The sequence below is a fragment of the Tinamus guttatus genome, unplaced genomic scaffold (genome assembly GCF_059628265.1).
Source record: "Tinamus guttatus ecotype Peru unplaced genomic scaffold, ASM5962826v1 Tinamus_guttatus_pri_ptg000246l, whole genome shotgun sequence".
Classification (NCBI taxonomy): Eukaryota; Metazoa; Chordata; class Aves; order Tinamiformes; family Tinamidae; genus Tinamus; species Tinamus guttatus.
This window is the reverse complement of record NW_028288780.1, coordinates 3,093,958-3,100,684: the sequence shown is the minus strand read 5'-3', so window position 1 is coordinate 3,100,684 and position 6,727 is coordinate 3,093,958.

Sequence of the window (6,727 nt, the reverse complement as noted above, 5' to 3'; positions counted from 1 at the left end):
AAAACACTTAAAGGGGGTAAGTAACAGCTCAAAATCAGCAGGTCAGAACAATTTTACCTGTTTGTTCTCTGTCCTTATACTATCTTGGGAACGTCTACAATTCACTCCAATCCAATGTTTCATAACTTTTCATAACATAAGAAGAGAAATCAAATCCAGCAAGATGCATCCTCTGCAATTATTTGTGGAGCCTCTTCCTTCTGGACATGTGTTTCACTTCAATTGAACTGCTAAGCTTAACAGTAACATAACATTGTTAGGATGAAATAGGTCTACATTAAACATTAAGAAAAACTTAACACTATTCAACAAATACTAGTCAAAATGCAGCTTAAAATACATTGGTCTACACTCACTGTTGACTAGAAAATAAATTTGTAATTAAAGTAAGCCAGAAAGGGGAATTTCTGAACAGTGGAGCTCTTTTTAGTTTCCAATCTAAAGAGAGTCCCAGCCCCTCACAAGTAAGATATCCCAAAGGCTTCCACTATAAAGTAGCTCAATTATTGTAGTATATTACGTTGCCCATCCTAAAGCCTTACAAAACAAAACAATTTAATTTGCCAAAGTGACATGTATTTACAAATTATCCAATTAAATCTTTTTTTTTCTCCCCCTCAAATCTCCTCACCGACTTGGACTCTAAGCAGCAATCAATTACAGAATTATTAAAAAACACTCTTACCAATACACTTGCTATTCAAACATAAAATTGGAGATTCCAAAATAATGGAACAAAGAAAAAGGACAAAGCAAGAGTTTAGCAACTCTTGAAAGTGAAAATAACGATAACTCTAACTATATTAAACTCTAACTATATTAAACCATGCCCAACCACCTACTCTTAACACTGTGCCTTTTTTTTTTTTAAAGCTTTGACAGAAAGCTTAAACCAGAGTGAGAGGCATGTGTCTCTTTGGAAAGAGACATGGTAGGGAGCAACAAGCAAGCAGGGAACAAGAAAAGGTCCAGAGATCTGATCGCTGAAGCTAGCTGTTCATCCCAATAGAACTTCTGAAGTTTTGGCATCCTTTGGCATCGAATTTCTTATTTTTGCTGGAGGACAAGCCAGACAAGTTCAGAGGTCATCAACTCCAGAATGCTACACAATGCTAGCCTAAGATGTTTGCACGTTCATATTTTTCACGTATGAGCTGAAGTTAGCCACCTGCATATACAGAGATATCACACGAACTTAACTTGAACACAATCATTCTCAGACTATGAAGAAAGAACAATATGAATTATTATTGGCTGCAAGAAGCCTTGTCCTTCTCAAGTGACAAGAGGAAAAAAATGAAGGTAATGTTTATCAAATAAAAATATCAATCTTAATAAAATTTAATTCAAAAATATGCCATAAACCTTGATTTTTAAGTATGTCATTTCACTGCTGGTACAAATCACTTGCGATCTCATTCTTTTCTTTTTTTTTCCCCTTTTCCATTACTAAAATGATCTCCTTACACCACCCAAAATATAGGTATCCATTCCATTTCAATATTTTTACTTTTATTAGATCCACCCGTGTCTAAATTCTGCAGTTAGAAACATGTGCACTTGTTTTACATGAATCAATCTGATACCACATCAATCTGGTATCTGAAGTCCATGTTCGTCCACACACAGTAGTATGAGAGGACAGTGGTCCTCTCATAAATCAACCTCACAGCTGGTATCGAAGCACTTAACTGAATTAACATCAGTGAGGAAAGACTGAACTGGTATTTTGCGAAGATGTGAGGAGAAAGGCAAAGAGAAAGCAACAAAAAATATATAAAACTCATTCCAATTCTTTATGAAGTTACTGCGACTTCTGCAATTCATTCCTAAAAACCTTGTGTTTTGCCAATTATTCTGTATGCCTTCTGGCATGCACACAAAGCTCACCCTGCCACCATCACTCACTCTTTGTCGCAGGATCTTGCTACCTTTAGGGTATTGCACCACCCTGTGGGCATGCCCAGGAGAAACACCAGGAAAAGAACAGAACAGTTGGTCAGAACGAAGACTGCTATAGAAGTTTCCTTTGCTCCTGGTATTTTCCTTACGCAAGCCTACAATGCTAACACCCCTCTCCAACCCGTCAGTTTTCACACCATCCCTGATCAGGGAAGTTACTCTTTACAAGCTGTACAATAGCCGCAACTATGGGGAAAAAAAGATATTACCCTGTCAAAACACTAAGTGTAAGGAGTGCACATCTTTGTGCAGTGCTAACTCCTGTTATTATGTATTCAATAGAAAGGGTTTAAAACAGAAAATGTCTTCCACTGTACTTTCTGGAGCCCTGCAGTGAAAATTTATCACGTGACTTTACAGGAAAAAAAAAAAAAGTTATGATTGTCTTTATGGTACACCAGTAAGTTCATATGATACTGAGATACCAAACCCTTCCAGCTATTGCAAAGAGTTATCTTCAAAGATAATTCCTGAACAAAACATACCTTTACGTAGACAAAAAGGCATCAGACACTGTTCTTTCTTTTTCCTTCTTGCAAACTAAAAGTGAATTCTAAGGAGTGTGGTATCTGGCTGTAGCATTTGTGCAATGAGAAAACATATCCAGAGATTTCATAGTAGAGTAATTCCCAGGTGAGATATCTCCTTGGTTATTCTTCTTTTATGCGATTCATAAAGCAGAATGACCATGGCAGGCTACACAGAACCTCTGGGTACCACCTCAATCTCATGGTTTGAATATCACTACATCAAAAGAATGAAAGTTGTACAAGATAATGCATGATAAGCTTGACCCAGAGGCAAATTTACAGTATTTAACTGACATGTGGTGGACTTGCACACGTCCAAAAACTAGAATTTATTCAAGTTTGACTTTCTTCTGCTTTTACTATAAGCCAAAATACAAAAAGAAAAAAAAATCAGAGTTAAAAAAAACCCTCTGGTTTTACTGCTGTGTCAAACTTTAAAACAAGAACATTATCTGAAATACAGGGCACCAAATGTTTCTGAAGACCATTAAATTAAAAAACACCATCAACAACTTCTTACATTCTGGAAAAAGATAAAACATGAAGTTTTAAAAAGAAGGGAACTATTTAGTTATGGTATTATAATTTCTAAGTCATTATATTTTTAAGGCAATCTTTTATAGTAATACAAAACACATTACTAATGTGTACTAAAATAAGGTTATTTACTTAAAAATGATACATTGGACATAAACTGTGTACAGAACAAAGCAATTCATGGTAAACTCAATAAGGCACCTTTTAAAGCAGATGCTGTACAAAATACATTAGTGTGTTACACTTTTAAAGGAGTATTCTACACTTCTGTCATATAACACACGTTAACAGTGTGACCATTCTCCTTGTTCCACCCTTTCATATTTTATTTACATCTTCTCTAGGTTAACTACAATGCCGTTCTTCTTGTATACAATATAGTACATTTCATTTTGGGCATGGTACGTCACAGCACAACTGTCACTACATGACGTGGGCTTCTATAATTGCATTTAAAAATAAAACATTATGAGGCAACAATTACATGACATTTGTTCAACAAATTAAGAATAATGTGCACCCCACTCCTGTTAGACCAACCAAGGCTCCATAAAGCACAATTATGCAGCGTGGTAACCCAATTTTAAACATTACCCCTGTGTAGGATAAAGGTAGCAGGTAAGAGGATAATGTTTTGGACTTCAGAGACCTGGTCAGAAGAACAAGGAAGTGCTAAATCATTTTAGCTTTTGACAGAATGTAAGCCTAACTCCCCTACAATAACCCAAGAAGGCTTTTTAACTTACGGTTTTTGCTTTTCAAACATTTTTAGACTGCTAAAATACAGTCTGTGAAGACAAATCAGACGCTCTGTATCCAGATGATTCATTTCATAGCACATTCAAATGGTCATTTAGATGAAGATCTAAAATCTGATTCGGGACTGCTATGGAAATAAAGGATTAATTTTACATTTTATTCCATAACTTAAAAATAGACCAATTTAGAAAACTATCAAAGTAGTAGTGAGGCTGTTTTGCAGAACTGCTGGTTTCCTAAAATTCATGAAGTCTGATACTTCAAAATGTTTACCTTGAAAATATATTGAAAGTTTCTAGCAGCTATGTAACACTCTTGCTCAGAATTTAGCATTCCAGACACCTATTTCTAAAGGAAAATTCAAAGCTAAGCAAGACAGCAGAATACAAATTTGTATTTTTTTTTTTATAGGAGTATCATGTTTCTTGACGAATTAACAAGTTAATGAGGAACAGAAAGAAAAAAAAACTCTTTGAATTAACGTAACAGCATAGTATCAGTGATTTGAATTATTCTCCAACTAACACAAATCAGAGTGGACTATGTAATAATAAAAAGTAATCGATTAAGAGCTTCCAAGGTATAGTTCTTCCAAAATAAATGCCACATGCTTTAATTTTTTTTTCAAATTAAAATTGAAAAAATAAACTTAAAATTAAAATGTTAAAACAAAACAAAAATGCCAGGGTTGTTTGGGAGATTTTTTGAATGATAAATACTTAAAATAATTTTGACCAAGAAAATGAGAATCATAACAACAAGAAAAACCTAGTCCCTCTCCCTCAAAAAGCTAATGAAATCTACAGTACTGTGGGAAGCAACTACTCTGCTTAAGCATTGACTATACTTAATCATGTTATAATAATGATGTTGTAATTGATGGACTGGCTTAGAGCAAAGTTTTGTTTTCTTTTTTTCCAAATGATTCCTAAAGTTTTAGTATACACATACTGATATTCCATATACACATAGACTCCAAACTGCGAATTAGTTTCCATGGAATGTAGGATATCTGCTCATGTGCTTTATCCAGTCAGGTCCTTTAGCAATTAAGATTTTTTGGAATAGTAAAGAAACAAGTATTATTAAGCACCTGGCAGTTCCTGTTCACATCAGTGAAAACTGCATATGCATCATATGTTTGAGTATGAACCTAGAAACTGACGTCCTGAAAAGGGAAGGTTTAGCTTAAGCCTAAAATATTTTTTTCTCACAAACATCGCAGATGTTCTTTACAGCAGTCAGCTTGCTTCTTCTGTTAAAATGAATGTGTGACCCAATTCAGGTCTTTAGACGTTTACCAAAGATCACCATCCTATTGCCTTGCAAATGCCTAAACAACAGAGGAGACAATATATGAATAATTAAAACTATGGAAACTTACACTTCCTTTGTTTTACTTATACTATCACCAATGATTTCCTGAAGACTTGAGGAAAAAATGCAGGGGAAAAAAAAGCAGGAAAAGAAGAAATAAATCAAAATGTCAAATAAGTTTACAGCTAATAAAGCTATAGCAATTTCTGAGAGAATTTAAAGTTACTCTGAAGAGGAATGGATTAAATTAAATATGCCTCCATGTTCTTAAAGGACAAGTTACCAGGTTACCTACATAAACATTTTTCCTTTCTATTGTTTGTTCTTCTTTAGAGTTTTTGTCAAACAAACTTTTTCCCTTACTACTTTCTTTTTTTTTTTTTTGGCTCACACCAAATATTCTCCAACCTGTGCAAAAATTACACATAAAGACATGATTAACAACTTCAGTCTTGTACACTTCTTGGCAATGGACAGAAAACCCCTTTTACCAAAAGCCCTTTATCGTAAGAATTGTGGCACAATATCATTTATCACTTGTTGTTTGCAAATAAGTTAAGTCATAGTTGACACACCTATGAACTGTTCAGCCAGAACACACATTAATACTTAAAGGCATTACTGAACAAAAGTAATGACTTTATTTAAAAAAGAAATGTCCCTTGAAATAGCTAGTTTTCTATAAAATATGTAGCACTGTTAAATAAAGTCTGTACATCACAATAGAAAATAAAAATACTGCAATTTTTTGCCTGACCATTTACATTTTGCGAACTACAAAATTAAAAAGAAAAAACCCATTTGTTAGAATGTTGTAGCTGTTCACAAATCACATTAGTTCTGCATTACTTTGTTTTCTATCAGTTGTATTTTCAAGGGATATTTAAACACATTTAAACATTCTCCATGTACATATTTTTAAGACAACAAATAATCTGACATAAATCAATCTGAAGTTTTAACACTTCCCATCAATTTTAATATTATTCCTAACTTTTTTTTTCTTCCAAATCTCAGCTATGACGTGTCTGTGCACATGTATCTAATTGTACACACGTACCTAGGACTAGATGTTAATAAAGCACAAAACACACTGTATAAATAACTTCCCTTTTTAAAGTTATCTAAAACAAGGTTTACAGTACGAAGTTATAGGCACTTAAATTATCGAATAGGTTTACTGGTTCCAATACTGTGTGTTCATTCTTCAGACGATTCACGCAATTGGAGTTTCAACTGGAGTTGTGGTACTGTTTTTGGACTTCAAACCAGAAGTGGCAAAGGAGACACGTTATCACTATCTGCCTTACAGCAGCCTCGTGGAGGGGTTTGGCTCCGGCTTTTTAACCCACTTGTCTAAATCAGTAAAGACAATGAGGAAAATAGTTTCCTGTGCATGCCAAAATAGTTGGCACAATACAAGCAAATTTTGCAGTTCTGTTTGTTTGCTGTATCTTCATGAGGTCTCTTTCCATGTCATTCCTCCCAAACATGACTAACTTGAATTAAAAATAATCATTGATTTACCTTTTTCAGAAAACTTGGATTTCAAAACTGTCCTCTAAGTAGCCCACAAACCCAACTCACGAGCGTTTTGCACACTATGGATGCTATCGTCAACA